Below are 18,962 nucleotides of genomic sequence, written 5' to 3'. Positions count from 1 at the left end.
TTCAAAAATAATTAAGGGGTTTTGTCACTAAAAATAATTAAAATTTTAAAAACTTTTATTATCATTCATGCATTGTTTAATTAAAACTCTTATAATCAATTTATAAACCTTTAAAACTAGTTTATAAATCATTATATATTACTTTATAACACTAATTTATAAATCTTTAATTAGTTATGTTCGACACAAAAACTTAAAATAACTTAGAAATATTAAATTTTGAGTAGTGTTGAGGATAATTAATTGATGAAATCATTCTCCCTGTTTAAAGTAGGAAACCAGTCTTCTGTTCTTCTTGTGTTTCGGTCCTCGAGTCATACTTTCCTTCTAATACTAAAAAGTTTTGACAAAAAGACAGCGTAACCACAGAAAAATCATGGCTACAGAGGTAGAAATTGTGGCTCTAAAGAAAATAGCCACGATTTTTGGTTGGAAAAATATGTGGCTATAGGTTTGTGGCTAAAAAACTATGGTTTTTTTTTTTTTATCAGCAATAAACCAGACTCGTATAGACTCTGTAAACCAAACTGGTAGTTCTGCATCCATATGGACTACAAACGAGGGTTGCCTTCTTGCATTACGTGCTACACTATCCGTCCTTGAATTATGCGTCCTTGGTATATGAATGAGCTCTGAGGTGTGGAAACTTCCTTTCAGGATCTTTATATCTTCCAGATAACTTGCAAATGCGGGTCATTCCTCGGGTTCAGAAACCATCTTCACCAACTGAGAACAATCCGTCGCAAAAGTGACAGTAAACTGTCTTAAGTTCCTCATACATTCTATTGCCCAAATGAGCCCCTCTATCTCCGAATGAAGTGGTGATTGACTCACTCTAGTGTTCCTTGCGCCCATTAAACTATCAAAACTTTCCAGAGTGCTGCACCATCCTTATCCTGAAAATCTATCATTTTCTTTCCAAGATCCATCCGTAAAAAACTATGGTTTTAGCCACACTTTTTCTTTTAGCGCCGCTATTTCTAAATCTCGGCTAAAACTTGATTATTTCGATTTAGCCAGGATTTTTTCTATGACAACACCATGGCTATGTCAAAACGTTTTTACTAGTGTTCTTCTGCCTCGGTAAAATTTATTTTTCTTCTTTTCCTTTATTTCCGAACCAATGCGTCGTAATTCTACCATATTGATCTATAAAACAATATCTTTGATCTATTTTTCATGTTTTATTGTTTTACTTCCTGTTTATGTAGTATCACAAATAACTATGTATTATTTTACCCTAACAAGTAGCATGAACTATAAAAGCTTATAAAATCAGTGTTAAGCTTTATTTATCATTTGTAAAAGAATTAAAATATTTATAACCTTTATAAATCAGTTATAAGATTGATAAAGTAGTATGTAAGGGTTTAGAAATTGGTTTAAAGCCGTATAAATTGATGATAAGAGTTTTAAATATTGCATAAGTGATAATAAATGTTTTGATTTTTAGTGATAAAATCCCTCAACTATTTTTGAATCGAAAGATAACCCTTTAATTAAGTTTTCAACATTATAAACCATTAACTTTAATTCTGTTAGTGTCTTTTACCCTCAATCACATTATTTTAGACGAAAGGTAACAAACGTTAACATAATTAAAGTTGAGTGTTTTTTTTGTCGAATATTTAGTTCATGAGTTATTTTACGATCCATCTTTAGTAGAAGGATTTTATTACTAACTAGGGGTATTCCGGCGCTACGCGCCGGATTCGGATGTTGTTTTTTCTTTTGAATTCATTTAGTTTTATTTTCATTTGTTAGTTGTTAGTCCAATCAGGCATAGAATTATTAGTTCTTGACAATTAAGAATTGAGAGTGTCTGGACCTAATAATGGATTTTGTGAGTGCATGTTAGGAGATCTCAGGCCTGGAGTCTTTGGCTTTCGAAGGCATGTGAATGCATTTTTGATTCCTCCTGAGTGAAAATGTTAAAAGTTTTAGGTAACGTGGGCGATGCATTTTTTTGGTTTACGGTTCTTATTTATAAGGGATTTCTTTTTTCTTTTTCGAGGTTTGTATGTATAGGAAATTTGTTTTTTCTTTTTTGAAGTTTATTGGTTTATCCTAAACGGAAAGGTTATGGTAGGAGGGTTAGTACATGAGGGAGTAATGAATTTCAAAAGTATAGCAAACAACAAATTAACTTTTTAAAATATTCATGATAGAAGAAATATTCAAAAAAAAAACAATGATATATTTTTAATCTATGAGCAATGTAGTTTCTCAACTCTTATGAAGTAGTAACAATTCTTGCATGGATGATTTGTGTTTTGGAGGTCACAGCTTCTTGGGAGTTTGAGTCTGGCCATGTTCTTTAGATATAAGTCCTCCAGCGGAATAGGATAGACACTGAGTGTTTTTTTAATTTTTCTCTAGCAACGATCAAATGTAGATAGTGTGTGTTCCCAATCTAGGGTATCCATGATATTTTTTCCTTCTTTGTTTTTTTCCTGTGCAGAGAAGTAATAAATCACAAAGATACGTACCCTTGTTGTATTTTCCATTTGCAGAATTGTGCAGGTGATTGAGTGCTTCGACTGATCTTTGATGGAAGAAAAACTGATTTATCCCCTCAACATAGTGTGCTTCAGGGTTGTTGTTTTCTAACAATAACTCCATCAAGTGTTTGTGATGGGAGACCATCCTCGGTGGTTCCGATGCAAAATATTTGAGGCTTCGGTTGTGGAAATAAGATGCGGGCTCCGTGTCAGAAGTGTCTTCATTTGAGGTTTCCACGGTTTGGTTAACATCCGGCTCAGATTCCATATAATTAAAGATGTCGTTTGAATCTTGATGAGATGAGGGGTGAGGGAGATTTAGAAGGTTATCCATTTTTCTAACTTTATTTGTGTGTACGAAGATCTGCATCTAGGAATTTTTATAGAGCAACGGGGTTTAAAAATCATGATACGGTGTTATTAGCATTTAGTTTTTAAGATTTTGTTTACATATTTGTCGTTGATTGCTCGGTGGAGTCTTAAGGATCAAACGGAGTCTACATCCGATCGTTGAGATGGAAGGTTTAAGGATCAAATGGTTTCTGAATATTTGTCGCTGATGGCAATGTCAATGCTTTAGGGTGGAGTCTTAAGGATCAAATAGGTTCTGAATATTTCGGATCACGGGCGTGCAACAGGAGCTTCTCAGCTTTGCATGCTGAGATGGAAGGTTTACTTTGGGCAGCCTCATGTATGAGAGACATGAGGATAACCTCGATACGATTCGAGACGTACTTAGACGGACTACAAATCCGGTGGATTGGCCAACATTCACGACAGAGATCGAGGTGTTCCAGAGATTACATGAGGATTTCGATGATGTGAGTATGTCTCATGTTCCTCAAAGTAGGAATGGTCAGACGGACGCATTAGCAAAAGAAGCAAGGACCAGAGGCTACATATAGACCCGGCCAGACAAAGCTGCTCTTTGGAGAATCGGCTTGTCTGATCACCACTTGATCTAGCGTAGATGGACAGCTGAAAAAAAAATTATCGTTGGATTGCTGTAACTTAGGGAACTTTGGTTTTGTTATTTAATTTGATTTGATATAAATCTTGACTGATTTGTTTTTTATAATTGTGTATGTTGGTTTGAATTATGGTATGGCAATTTAGTAGTAGTACAATGTTATATTTTGGGACGTTCGCGGCGTTTGGTTTAACTGAAAAAACGAGAACAGAATATGTCGTTTGTGCGTCGGTTTATTGTTTTGTGTATAAGTTTGACTGAATTTATTTTATGAAGGCGACAGTGGTTACAAAATTTACAATTCAATTATTAAATGTTTTCCAAGCGTAAGTGGCGTACAGAGTTGAGTACTTGTTTTGGTTGGATTTGTTGGAGCTTGTGGTGCAAGTTATTGTAATAAAAGGATGTGGGGTAATAGGAAAATTCATGTAACATTTATGTCGTGATACTGGTTTAAAGCAGGGGAAGATGTACTGTTTTTTGTTAGAGCAAGTAAACAATTTTTTTTTTTTTTTATAAAACGAAACAGGCTACAAAGCAATCTTCCTCACAATCACCTAAGTTGAATTCTATTTCTAGCTTCTTTTTTATCACCGTAATGCAATTTGCAATGACTCTTTGCTTCCATATGCTTTCTTACAGCTTCTAAGCTGCTGAATGCATGGCACAGCTCGCTGCAGTAGAGACACATGAAGTCTCTCTTGACCTGAATCATAATCCATGGTATAAGAGGAAATAAAAGTTAAGAAAATTCAAAGCTTTACAACAATGCTTAACTGACGAATCTGAACCTTAAGACCGAGGTAAGTGAGAAGCCCTTCTGGATCTTTTAGATACTCAACATTCGGAACAAAGAAACCATGGTGCTTGTTTGATCAAAAAAAAAAAAGAAACCATGGTGCTTATGCATGTCTGCATCATCTTCTCCACCAGCTCCTGACTCATTCACATTCAACTTAGACAAAGAATTTGAGGCCTCTTCTTCGTCCGCATCAGCCAGTTCCTCATCTGAATCTGTCTCCACCTACTCATTATCACTCTCCTCGTTATCCTTGTTCTTGAAAAGGCGAGGAAGTGGCGTGACTATCGCTACATCCTCATCTCCGTTGCTTGCTGTCCCTTGTGAAACGCGCAAAACGTGTCTCCAAGACTTGCAATGCTGTTCATGAGCCTTGGAACTCCTGTAACTTTTACCGCAGACTCTGCAGGTGTAAAGCATAGGCTTTTCATCTGATTTTCCTTTCTCCATAGCAAGAGCAGATTGTCTAGCCTCAAACAACTCTTCTGTAACCCCAGGAGCTCCAGCTACCTAGACGTATTCAAAACCTCAACAATTCAGATGCCACAAATCAAGAACAATGATAAAGTAAAACCATCTCGATGGAAAAATGATAAAGTTTTGATTTTTTTCTCAGAAAATTTAATCTTATCTAAGCAAAACCGTTAGAGTAGAATTTTCCGACGAACAAATAAAAAAAACGACAAAATATTGACCTTGCGCTTGAGATTGTAGCTGTGCCAATCGGAGCTGTAATGAAGCTTTCGTTCTCGAACTACATGTTACACGCGTTACATGTTAAGCCCGGCATCTCAAGCCCTCTCGATTGATTCCAATGGCAAAAAAAGAGAAATGAACAGATCAATCGATTCCAAATATAGTCGTAGAACATACTTAAAACATACGAACCCGGCTGAATCTTCTAAACATCGTTTGAGTTGAACTGTAGATCGAATCATCACTCTAACCTTCTGTGTGCTCTCATTGTGAAGGCCGCCGCTCAAGAGAAAGACGGAGGAAGGAACCCTAATCCCATGTGGGTTTGTAACGTGTCTGTAAAATTTTGGGCTTAAATTAATAAAAGCCCGGTTAAAATTAAGGGACGTAGAAACCCGGCAGAAAGAAAAAATCGAGAGTATCTTAATGTGTCGACACGTGTCGCGAAATGTCCCACTCTCCATGATGACGTGGCGCAAAGAGGAGAGAATATAGTCTACTTTATTATTATAGATAGATATCCCTTCAATTTATTATGAAACAAAAAAGTAAGGTAGTAAAACTTTCATTTTCGAACCTAGAGTGGATCATTTTTAAATTATACTACATTCAGTTAGTACACCAAACCTTAGTTAAGGACTGTATTCTCTATAATTTCTTTTCATAGCTAATAAATTTTTAATATGTTAGTTATAATATAAAAGATGTTGGCCATGAACCCAATCTTATAACTTTTTCATCTTCGACAACAAAACAAACTTTATTGATAAAAAAAGATTTCAAATAATAAATTAGCTATAAACAACAAATCATAACACACAGTCAATAACCTGGTCTGGCACAATGGTTGAGCATACATTGAACTAATTATGGAGCATGAGTTTGAATCCTTCCCAATTAAGTTTTACCTTAATTAATTTCATAACAAATGTAATTTCGTTCGCTATAAATACATCGTGGAGAACATATTAACAAAGTCAAATGAAGCACAGTGGTTACACTTAGGATTAGTTATTTTTCTAACCCATTTTCGAAACCCTTCAACCACAAATAAAAAAACAAATGTTTTTATAATCTAATCTATTAATTTAGGATCCTATTTTTATCATTAACTTTTGGACTTTTTCAAAAATGTTACAATGATTTATATGCTACTTAATAAAATGCACCGAAGTACTTAAACTAAACTGACGTCGTAGTATACAACTAAGCCAACTTCCTATAAACGTATCTTCGGTTATCTACTAATAGAAGGAGTGAAGAACAATACAAAATTAAATTATTCTTATACTGATTAAGACACGGGTATGCTTATAGTATGCCTTCAAATAATAATTTCTTTTCATAGCTAATAAATTTTTAATATGTTAGTTATAATATAAAAGATGTTGGCCATGAACCCAATCTTATAACTTTTTCATCTTCGACAACAAAACAAACTTTATTGATAAAAAAAGATTTTATCATTCAAATAATAAATTAGCTATAAACAACAAATCATAACACACAGTCAATAACCTGGTCTGGCACAATGGTTGAGCATACATTGAACTAATTATGGAGCATGAGTTTGAATCCTTCCCAATTAAGTTTTACCTTAATTAATTTCATAATAAATGTAATTTCGTTCGCTATAAATACATCGCGGAGAACATATTAACAAAGTCAAATGAAGCACAGTGGTTACACTTAGGATTAGTTATTTTTCTAACCCATGTTCGAAACCCTTCAACCACAAATAAAAAAACAAATGTTTTTCTAATCTAATCTATTAATTTAGGATCTTATTTTTATCATTAACTTTTGGACTTTTTCAAAAATGTTACAATGATTTATATGCTACTTAATAAAATGCACCGAAGTACTTAAACTAAACTGACGTCGTAGTATACAACTAAGCCAACTTCCTATAAACGTATCTTCGGTTATCTACTAATAGAAGGAGTGAAGAACAATACAAAATTAAATTATTCTTATACTGATTAAGACACGGGTATGCTTATAGTATGCCTTCAAATAATAATGGACAAATAATGTGTTTATTTGATTGGCCTAATCCATCAAATATATATATATATATATATTTATATATTTATATATTTATTTCTCTTATGTTATTCCAATAATTCAATCAAAAGCCTTCAAAAAATATTATTTTTGGACAAATAATAATGTGTTTATTTGATGGGCCTAATCCATAAATGAAAATATTATTTATCGAAGAAAGCAATGAATTTTAAAAGGCTATCACTTGATTAGATGTACCAAATGTGTTTAATATTTTTTTCACAAAAATGTAACCTATATAAATCCCTACAAAATTGTGATATATTTAATAATATCTACATAACTTAAAAAAAAACAGTTATAAATCCTAATGCTTAATATGAAATTTCTAAAGCACAATTAAGCATGTATATTTTCCAATAATACACTTTGATACCTACAATGTTAAACAATGTAATGAACTCGAAATTAATAAATTAGATTAAACAAATTATATTAACTTATCCTAAACATGCCATGTCAGCGACTCCTTCTATCCTAATATTTGACTTTCATTTGTACAAATTAGATGCACTGAGCTAATGTTATTTTTGTGAATTTCTATACGATCTATTCCATGTTGATATAGACTGATCCTATGTAACTAATTATGGCTCATTAATTATTCGCTTTTTACTAGAATTTTTTCCTAGATTTAGAGATTTATGTCAAAGTTCCACACCTTTTCGACTTTCGATTTCTATTAACATTCGCCGATACGTGACAGTAAGTTGTTTAGTTTTAGATTAGGATGATGTTAATACGATGACCTGTTAGATCCAGTTGTTGATTTGTGTTGATGTGATGGAAAACATCTAGATTTGTTAGGATGTTAAAGGATAAATCGGTTGTGTGATGTGAATGATTGTGATGATAAGTTGTATGATGTAAATGAATGAGATGAGGGCATGTGTGAAAAAGAATGCTAGGAATGATGTGTTGTGTGAAGTTGTGACATCGAGAATGGGTGTGGTGAAGATTATGGACGAGGATGTGGATTGCGGTGGCGGTAAGGAATGCCGAATATGGGCATAAGTGACTGTTGTTACCGGAGACTAGACAGTGAAAAATAAGCTAAAGGGCTGCAACCGGGTAATCACGTAAGAGCTGCGAGATTGTAGCCTGGTTTGGGCGCGCCGCAGGAATGCTGTGGTGGAAGATGGACAACCACGGGCGAGCACTAGGTTCTAGAGGTCTAGGTTAATTTTTGTGTGTTGCATCCTAGTTGATATTATCTTATGACAATGTTTATTGTTTGTTTGTTCTGAAATGAGTTTGAAGGTTCCTGGAACCTACACTCACTGAGTAATCCCATTACTCCCCCTCCTTTATACAGGACGTTCGAGGAAGTGAAAGAGTAGAAGTTACGGATGGTGCCACACAATTGGGTTTTCATTTTCTTTTAAAGTTTAAGATATCTAAGATTATGGTTTTATCTTATTCGATTTTTAATTTGGTTTACGTTGCTTGAAAGACTATTGGTTGAAATAAAGGAAGTATTGAACTTAAAGAAAATTTTGTTAAATTAAAAGTAACATCATCGGAGACGGGTGTTCCTTGATGTGAAAGATAGAATGAATCTTGACCTTATCTTTCTCTCTACTTGAATCGATTCTTGATCATGAAGACAAAAATGAATATAGAGGATTTGTTAACCCGGTGTTCACCGCACCCCTCCGTTAATGAGGAAGGGCCGCTATATCTCACCATATCTTGGATTGAACCAGCAGTACACTAAACTGCTCACAAGCAAGCTCCATTACACTTGGACGATACAGTCTCTTACAATCTCTCTCTCTCTCGGCTGATGACCTAATTAACAAGATGATTATCCTAATCAGCTCAAGAGTAAAGCTAATGACCTTACAAACCGGTCATATACACACGTGGGAAACACACACTTAGCCTGAGAGATAAAGACACGTGTATCAGCCAACTCTTAGTGTATTACAAACCTTCTGACTCATTTAGAGTCTCTTCAACACTTAGCTAATACTCAGGTAATCACTTCGCTTAGAGTCTTCGTACTCGTACACCATCATGATGCTTGATCTAGTGACTATAATACTTCAATGCTCCACCTTAGGCTTAGATCAACCTCTACAACCTCCTTGCATTCAAAAATCAAACACCATAATGCTTTACCGAATCCTCCTACATCCTTTACCAGATGCCCTTAGGTCACTCTTTATTCTTTACCAATCCGAAGCATCTTCAATGCTTCTCTCAAATTATAAACTGGCAATACCTCTGTGAAAATGTCGCAGGATTGTAAGCTGTAGGTATCTTTAATACTTTAACTTTTCCTTTTCTGATTAAGTCTCTTCCAAAATGATACTCATAGCCATGTGCTTCATCCTCTCGTGAAAAACCGCATTCTTAGACAAAGCGATGGTGCTTTGGGAGTCACAATATATCTCCACCGAGTCTTGAACAAAACCTAGTTCTTTAGCAAAACCTTTCAGCCAAATCCCTTCTCGAATGGATTCAGACAATGATATGTACTCGGCCTCTGTTGTTGAAAGCGCTACCACCTTCTGAAGCTGAGACCTCCAACTGATAGTGTTGCCTCCTGCAGTAAATACTATGCCATTTACTGACTTTATGTGATCCATGTCTCCACCATAATCCTAATCAAAATACCCTTTAACTACAAACTCCCCACTATTCTTGAAAGATAACCATTTATCCAGCGTTCCTTGAAGATATCTGAGAACCCATTTAACCGCTTTCCAGCGTTTCTTCAGTAGCTTGCTCATAAAACGAATAACCAATCCAGTTGGATAAGCCAAGTCAGGCCTAGTTCACATCATGGAGTACGTTATATTTCCAACTGAAATTTGATAAGGAACATCTTTCATCTCTTCAAACTCTTACTGAAACTCCTTGCCTGTAGCTGACTTCAAACTGAAATGAGCACCCATCGATGTAGCCATAGACTTGGCTTGATCCATATAAAAATTCGAGACAGCCCTCCTTAGATATCCTTCTTGAGAGATCCACAAACAACCCTTCTGTCTATTCCTCTCAATCTCCATTCCCAGTACTTTCTTAGCATTGCCTATGTTTTTCATCGTAAACTCGCTCTTGAGAAACTCCTTGAGCTTCTGAACGTCACTTTTACTCCGTAATGCAATCCGTTCATCATCCACATAAAGCATCAGATATACCCATGAGTCTTGCTCCACCTCTTTATAGTAGACACAATGATCATACTCGCTTCTACTATACTAGGTCTTGATCATAAAATCATCGAATCTTATGTTCCACTGACGTGGTGATTGTTTTAAACCATAGAGCGACCATTTTAGCAAATAGACCTTCTCAGGATACTTCTTATCATCGAATTCTTCAGGCTGCTCCATTACAATATACTCCTCCAAATGACCATGCAGAAAGGCTGTTTTACGTCTATATGTTGCAGCTCCATATCATAGTGAACCACCACAGACAAGATGTATCTTATAGATATGTGTTTGACCACTGGTACAAAGATTATTTTTGTAGTCTATCCCATCCTTTTGCGAGTAACCCTTGGTAACTAACCTCACTTTGTATCTAGGAGGTTCAACGCCTTGTATCCCGTGTTTTCTCTTGAATATCCAACGACATCCAATAGCCTTCTGACTCTTGGGTCTGTCAATTAGATCCCATGTCTCTTATTCTTCTTCAATGACATCATTTCTTCATTCGCTGCTTCAGTCCACTTGTCACTGTCTTCATCTTCCATTGCTTCTTGATAAGAAGATGTTTCTTTACCTCCATCTTCTACTATAAGACACAATAGTTAGGCAAATTCATCTTCTTTATCAGACATCTCCACTCGTAGTCAACTAGTCTAGCTGACAGTCTTGTACTTCTCCTTTCTCTGTCTGGCTAGTTGGTATCATCCCACATCTGTAGTCGACTCACCTTGGACTTCAACATTTTCATTGTTATCCTCACTAGCTCAACATTGTCCTAAATTTACTGGTTCTTCTTCTTCACGAGGACTTGGCATTTCAACAGCTAGAAACCTTGATGGTAAAAGTTGACCGTCTAATATTGAGCTGTCTTCACTTTCATGTTTTAAGGTCATGAACACAACCTCTTCTCTAAAATTCACATTTCGACTTGTGATGCATTTCTGATCTTCCAGAATCCATATCTTGTTTCCTTTAATTCCTTCAGGATAGTCAGTAAAGATTCCTTTCTTAGCCCTTGGATTTAGGTTCCCATCACTTGTATACACATAAGACAACATTCAAATATTTTTATATCAATGCATGCCTGAAGATCCAGGTTAAGATCCATTAGTACTATTAGGCCTGGACATTCGGTTTTTGGTTCGGTTAATTTGGGTTTCGGGTTTTGGGTTTTTCGGTTTTGGACTTCAGGTAACCAAACAGGAGCCGCCCAAAAATCGGTTCGGATCGGTTCAGTTTCTGTTCACATCAGATAATTACATCAGGAACCGGTAACTACACAAAAATTATCGGGTCTGATTCGGTTCTGGTTACTTTTGTACTCAATTTACCCAAAAGTAACAAATCTACCCAAATAAAAAGTATCTGAATAACCCAGAAAATACTTGAAATACATAATTTTTTTTAGAACATTAAAGTTTATAAAATATTGTTTAATTTTAAAACTACAACTAATGAAATATGAATATTTTAGTATTTAGTTCAAATGTAACAAAATATTTTTTGGATATATAACATCACTTAAATATTTTAGTTTTTTTAAATCTAAATATAAGTAATATTTTTAAATATGTATTTTATTTTTGGGTACCCAAAAGTACCCATTCAGTTATCAATTCGGTTCCGGTTCGGTCCGGCTACCCGTAATATTTTAAGATAGGAACCGTTTGGGTTATTATATTATCTAGTTTGGTTTCTGATCGGATAATTTCGGTTCGGTACGGTTTGGTTTTTCAGTTCCGGTTAATTTTTCCCAGGCCTAAGTACTATCCTAAGGGGTCGACATTTCTGACGTTTTAAAAAATAATCGGTTTTAAAGAAAAAGTGTTGCGAAAATTTATAGCATCCAAAAAGTTGTGAAATGTTTACAAAACCACCCACTATATATGTACTTCTATTATGGTTCTGATCGGATCTTCACTTGCAGGATATCGTCGCCAGCCGGTGAAGACCATGGTGACAGTCATAAGCTATGTGGACTAGGGCGGTCATTTCCGGGAGATGGCCGGACTCGGTGCACCATAATGGGGAGGGTGGTACCTGCATGGGGCACCCATTGATGAGGACCAAGCGCAAGACCCCACAGTGTGATTCAGTGGAGGACTCGATGCGTGAGAATCTTCAGTTCCTTCCCGCGTCATCTGAGTCTGAGCCAGAGGTGATGCCGGCCAAGCGAGGACGGGGCCGTCCAAGGAAGGAGAAGCCGAAGCCCGGTATGGAGTGGGTTCCAGTGCCGCCTCTTGGGGAGCCACCTAATAAGAAACGGGGAAGTCCACGGAAGTCATCGGTCCCATATGAAGACACCTCCGACGGGAGCCCGGAGACGTGTAGGTGTGATGTCTTAGTTCTGAAGGTTCAAAAGCCACACACGGTGGTAGATTACCTGGAAGAGTTCCTGGATACAGCCAAAAGGTGCAAACCAAAGCCTGCGGAAGAGTGGTGGCGGCTGTTTAAGGCGGGGCTCTGAAAGGACATTCAAGACAAGCTAGATGGTGCCCTGGCCCCTTTGTAATTCGCGCTGGTAAAGAGGATAGCGGGGCAAGCGATAGCCACGGAGGAGTGGTTCGGGAATATGGACGATAATGCTAAATGCTCCCTATGTTGATCCGGAGGAGGACCCAGAGCCAGAAGATGACACCCGGAGCCTGCAGCTGGTGGTGCCGGCGTGGTTGGTCCGGAATCCGAGGCCGATCTTGTCTTGCCACATCATTGTTGCTAGCTGAGGCCTTATGATCATTTCGTATGAGTAGGAAACGTGCTTTTCTATTTGTTTCATTTATTGATTGTTGGCTTTGGTGTTTTTTCATTTCTGTAGGCATTCTATAATTGTACAGATGCCTTGAGCTTTCTAAACTATTGTTATCCTACTCCATTTCATTTATTATATTCATTCGTTGGTTTTAAATGATCCCGAGCAAAGTTGTTCTTGCCTTGTATGCGTCCCTTGATTAATGTGTGATTGTGTGAATCCATTTTCGGCCGTTAAGTTTGAAGTCTGGGTCTTGGAATTCGGGGAAGAATTCCGATTAACAGGGGGAGAATTGTAACGGCCCGAAACCTAGCCCAAAATTTTTTATAAGGGAATGAGCTTCTCTAGGGTCCATTTGGGAAAAAAGACCCAAGGTTCCCTGCAGTTTCTTATAAATAGAGCTGTTCCCCTTCTCTTTTGTCTCATTTACAAATCTGAAGCGGAGCTCTGTAGACAATTCCCGGACACCAAAACCCTAGCCGTCAAGTCTCTCTCTCTCTCTTCGCGCTGCTTCTCTCTCTCTCTCTCTCCTCGCCGTGTACTTTCTCTCTCCTTGCCTAGTAGCCGCGGGTTGTGGTGGTGGCCGCGTGTGTGGTGGTGGCCGCTTGGTGTGTTGGTGGCCAGATCTAGGCTAAGGTGAGGTGGTTCAAAACCAATATGTTCTCATGATCTCTATACTCCTCTACGTTGGATTTAGGTTTTATTAGACCCTGTTTGAAGTTAGGTTGCTAGATCATGATGATTGCTAGGGTGTTAGATGAATGGATCATGTTGCATAAGAACCTTCACACTGTTTTAAAGGACTTAATGGACTGCCTTGTGGTGATGTTGATGAATGATTATAAATGAATGCTTGTGTGATTGGTTGCTATGATCTATATGATGATTGTTCAGTGAAATCTGGGTTGCTAGAAAGAACTGCACACCTAGGGTAATAGCAAATATTAGAATTGGTATTATATGTGATTGATAAATGGATGTAAATGAGAGGTACAATTAGTATCAAATGTTATGAATGAGAATGTGAAGAGTATTGATTATGACACCGAGAATGGGTGGCGTCTAGTGAATTAGAAGGAGCCTAAGCGTAAGTGGACAGAAGCCTAACATGAGGTACCACTATAGGAAATGGGAGTATTAATAGCATCAGATTATACCGTTTATGACAATTATGCTATTGTATACCAATACTTATTTTTTTAATAGCGTCTATCTGTTTAAAACGCTATATTTGTTATCGCGGGAAAACAAAAAAATTAGGCGCATTAATTTTCTAAGTGAGGCTCCAACACTAAGAAAAAATAAATATTTTGCCACCAGAACAGTTTTCAGATTCACCGAAATGGCTTTGTATTGTTTTTCGGTTAAAAAAAAGGCTTTGTATTGTTTCTCAGAATCATAAACTGAAGTCTCTTTCTCCAATCTCTCTCGCGAAATCATCGTCTCTTCATCTCCATCTCTCCTCCGTCGTGTTTGCCGGTCAGTTTTTTCATGGCTGCCACCGGACAAACCTCCAATCTTCGTCGTTCACTTTATCTTTTTAAGTTTGTCATGATTTGGGATTTTTAGGTTTGGGTTTCGATTTGCCTTGACTATCTGTTTCTAGGTCCACACATGTCTCACCGAACTTTATACCGTCGAATCCTCCTCTCCCTCACCGCCGTCACTCCTCACTTCCTTGCCTCACCTTCAGATCTGCCGTCACCTCCGTTGGTTACAGAGAAGCAGCAGTTCCTGGAGCGTTTCGACTTCACCAATTCATCCTCTCGGGGGCAATCGAGTTTTGACGAGTTTTGTCCGATTTGGTGAAGACTTGGAGTTGGGAAAAGTAGTTTTTTGAGAAGCAGTGTTGGGAGTGGTCATGAACTTGTAACGGGTCCACACAAAAACAAGAAGAAAGAAGGATACGTAATTCATCGAGAACATCTCATGTTTGTAAGTTTCAGATATAATTCTCCAAGAACAGCTTGCTAGTTTCTAAGTCTGGCCGGAAGACAATGATCATGGTTTTTTTCTCTCATCTTCCATATCTCAATTTGATAATTTAATACTTTTCCAAGTCTTAGAAACACCAAAGTCTCTGTCTTTGCTATGTTCTTGGCTAAAGTTTATCTTTTTGCCCTGTTTTTGGCTAAAGTTGGCTTTTCCATGTGCTTGTTTCACCTCTATGCTCTATATAATTTGAAGTCTTTGAGAAGCAAAGGTATGCCTTCTCCTTTACTCAGAAATTTGATGGTTTCTCCATGCTTTAAACTGTGCCTTAATATCTTCTATTATTACAGAGATGTAGATTACAGGGAGAACCGCTGATATGATGAACGAAGTGATTATGCTGGTGGTTTGAAAGCTGGGAGTAGGAGTGAATTCATGGAAAGGGATGAGAGAAATAAGTTTCTGGGTTACAATAAGGTTCTGCAAGAGCAGGTTTGAAACTTTGATATTCTTGTTATTTAAGTACATGGTTCTCTTTTGATTAAGTTACTGTCATACTTTTTCAATGTCTAGGAAAAGGCATTATGTGGAACAGTATACTAACAATGAATATGTTCAAGATGGTAAACTAATATGTACTTGTACGTCTTTGTTTACACTAGTTTTAGGAAAATCAGTTGTAACAAACGCAATGAACAAGTCCTCATCGAAGGAAGACACTTGGAAATACATTTTTTTTTTAAAGGGCGAGGGTCATGCTTTATGTAATCACGACCATTTGTTGAATTTTTTAAAGGGTCAAGATTCATTCTGCTTCTTCCTCTCTCTCTCGTCTCTTTTTCTCAGATTCTTCATCCAATTTTGGAAGAGTTACAGACTCACAAATCTCATCTTCATCCCTCTCGTATCTCCAATTTTTTGAAGTCATCGTCACTACCCCAAACCTCCTCCATCGCCTCTGTCTCTCAATATTCTTTTCCACTCAACACTACAGATCCATGTCTATCATAGTCACAACCACCATCACCATAACCTCCAACGCCCCCATCTCTATCTCCTCGTTCTCTGCCTCCGTCAGTGAAGCTGTCTCAACCACAATCACCATAACCTCAGCCGCTGCCGCCATCATCTTCATCTCCACCTCCTCGTTTTCTACTCCGTCATCGAACTCTGTCTCAACCACTCTTTTTATCTATCCTCTTATCAAAGCTTCTTCTTTTCCAGATGCATATTGATGGTCTTAGTTAACAACAACCGTATCTCAGATTTGTTTTATGTTCCTTTTTTTTGCTTTGAGATTTTTGAATGATTAGTCTTGTTTGACAAGATTGGAACTTAATTAAATGGGGATTTGACTTCATGGACAGGGAAGAGGAAGTGGAATTGATAATGGGGCTGGTGGTTGTTCTTGTTCCCGTAGTGCACAACATTGATAGGTATGTCTGATGCAGTTCATATTCAATAACCATTGTTCTCTTTCTCTCTGTTTTGAATTTGATTTTTGATTTGTTTGTTCTTGTTACAGGAAGAAGCCGGATATGAAGAAGCTGTGATGGTGGAGATGGAGCAGAGCAAGAAGAAGAAGAAAAGAAAGATGGAGGAGGAGGTGCGACAAAACAAGACGATGGAAAGAAGGAAGCGGCGTAGATTAGGTTCACTTTTGGTTGGTTTATTTGGTTTGGTTTAGATAGTTTTAGTTTAATAAATAAGGTTTGTGTGTAAACCAATGTTCATAAATAAACAAATATTAATTGTAAACCATTATTTGTGTACATTGATCTTAATAAATAAATAAAATTTAATTTTTAATTATGAATTAATTTTCGATTTAATTTTGAATTATTTAATTATGAATTATGTTTTTGTTAATTATTTAAGGTGTAGTTTTTTTTTTAATTTGGTATCACGTTATTATAAATATTAACAATTTCATATAAACTAATGCTATCGTTGTATAGTTAACTATAGCATAAGAAAAAACCGCTATTAAAAGTGTCAAATCTATTATAACGGGCACTTTCAGAGCGGCTAAAGAAGCGCTATTATACCAAACTCATAGAGTTTTTCGTCCGCTATTACTACCCATATTTCCTGTAGTGTACCCAAGGGAAGTAATGAGAAAGACTGTAAATTCGATGACCGCGAAATGCGGGATAGAAAATGTGATGGCGCCTAAGATCGAGTCGGAAACAATTATGGCTATTATAACTGGGGTGGCAGACAGAGCCGGAAGGGGCCAACGAGCTGCAACTTAGATAGATATCTAGGAGCTGTGAGACAGTGGTTCACGTAAGATCTCCCAGGATGGGCCGACACGAGGTGGGATGTCTGTGAAGTGAGCCGTAGGTCCATACGTATATGTTACTTGGAGTTGAGTTGTCGAGTCAGTCAGGTCGGTTGAGTTTATGAATAGAAATGGTTGAGTTCTTGCAATGAATGATCGTCAGGTTGATAGAAATGTAGCAATAATGAATATTAGGAAATTATAAGTGGCATTGTTTGATTGTAGTAGCTAGCCAGCCCTCTTTTCCGCATCGAGTAGTGTAGAGTGACATGCGGGAAGGCTGGTCTACAGTCACTTCACTGAGTAATCTCAATTGCTCATCCCCTCCGCTTTCATTTTCCATGTACGCATGATTATAAGTAGAAGTATGTGGATATGGGTGGGTTGGTATTTCACAGAAGGATTGCATCCGTCGAATTTTGGGACCAGTAATAAGACACGTCGGGTTGTCCAAAATGAATAGACACGTGTCCATAACATCCGTTCAGCAACTCCGGTCGGACGCTGGGGGAGAGTGGCTTTACAGTTATAATCTAAACATAACTCTTAAAATCACGTGCATTTTTTTACTTATACTGCAAAATATAAAGAGAAAATTACTCCGAAAGACACATTCTTAGTTTCCAATTACACAATAAGGCACTTTCTACTTTTGACACACATTTTCTAGATGTAATGCCATAATTGACCCTGAGCTTGCCTAACTAAATAGAGAAGAATCGTTTGAATAAAACAGTTGTGTTTTGGCATGTTTTTTAATCATTATAATTCTTATCTATAAATGAATGGCCAAAAAAAATTGAATATTTCTTTTATTTTACTATCTTTATCTACAAACGATATTCATTCATCGCTTTCTTTCTACTTTAATTTTTTTTTGTTCTTATTTTCTTTTTGCTCTGATTCAATATTCATTCATCGTCCTCTTCGCAACATCGCCTTCGCTGTCGAAACATCACCATCATGTCACCACCATCGATGTCTCAACATCACTATGAAAGAGACTCAGTCTCGTGGAAATGGTGGAGGTCGTGGTGGAGGTTACAGTGGATGTCGCGGAGGAGGCGGCGATGTTTATGGTAAAGGCGGTGGTGGTGGAGGTCGTGGTGGAGGTGATGGTGGATATGGAGAAAGCGGAGGTGGAAAACGTGAAGGTGAATATAGTTGTGGATGTCTACCACCACCGCCTTTACCATAAGTTGTATGTCCATTCGTTTTCTGGCCATAAGTTGTATGTCCTCTATCCACAAGTTGTATGTCCATTCGTTCTTTGACCATAAGTTGTATGTCCTCTATCCACAAGTTGTATGTCCATTCGTTCTCTGACCATAGGTTGTATGTCCAACGTGAAGGTTTCTTAACTTCTTTTAATGTTTATTTCATCACATACACCCATCCTATGTCCAAAAGTTGTATGTACATTCGTTCTCTGGCCATAGGTTGCTTATGTGCATCACATACACTCAGTTAATGCACAATAGAAGACTTACATGTCTAAATGTCTACTAAACTTGTGGCTAAGACTCACATGTCTATTATTTTTTTTGTCCACATTTTTCATATAATTTTTTCGTGTCCACGTTTCTTGCGTCCACATTTTTTCTGTCCATAAATCTTCTATTGATTGTGCTCGATGACTTTCAGATTTACTTAACTTTTCTACTATATTTATGTACATAGAACATGTAAAAAGATAATTAAACGGATTTTAGTTTCCTTGTCCATAATTCTTGTTTCTACAACTCATTTGTAATTTACGTGTTCACAACTTATGAATCCATTCTTTTTTTTATCCACAAT

The 18,962-nt window shown here is 37.0% G+C and overlaps 1 long non-coding RNA gene and 1 pseudogene across 4 annotated transcripts; one reads left to right on the top strand and one right to left on the bottom strand.

The window, feature by feature from the left end:
- Positions 1-390: 390 nt before the first annotated feature.
- Positions 391-5,179, bottom strand: LOC106405166 (annotated as a pseudogene).
- Positions 5,180-14,059: 8,880 nt separating this feature from the next.
- LOC106402816 lies at positions 14,060-16,690 on the top strand. 4 transcript variants are annotated; one of them, XR_007323996.1, is made up of 5 exons: positions 14,060-15,149; positions 15,229-15,370; positions 15,452-16,115; positions 16,246-16,314; positions 16,404-16,690. It is a non-coding gene; the product is annotated as an uncharacterized LOC106402816 (long non-coding RNA). The 4 variants fall into 4 exon arrangements; XR_007323997.1 differs by having other exon boundaries at positions 14,072-14,425; positions 14,553-15,149; positions 15,452-16,314; XR_007323994.1 differs by having other exon boundaries at positions 14,067-15,149; positions 15,452-16,314.
- Positions 16,691-18,962: the final 2,272 nt, after the last annotated feature.

Source organism: Brassica napus, chromosome C5, assembly GCF_020379485.1.
Source record: "Brassica napus cultivar Da-Ae chromosome C5, Da-Ae, whole genome shotgun sequence".
Lineage (NCBI taxonomy): Eukaryota > Viridiplantae > Streptophyta > Magnoliopsida > Brassicales > Brassicaceae > Brassica > Brassica napus.
This window is presented reverse-complemented; position numbering and strand designations above follow the sequence as displayed.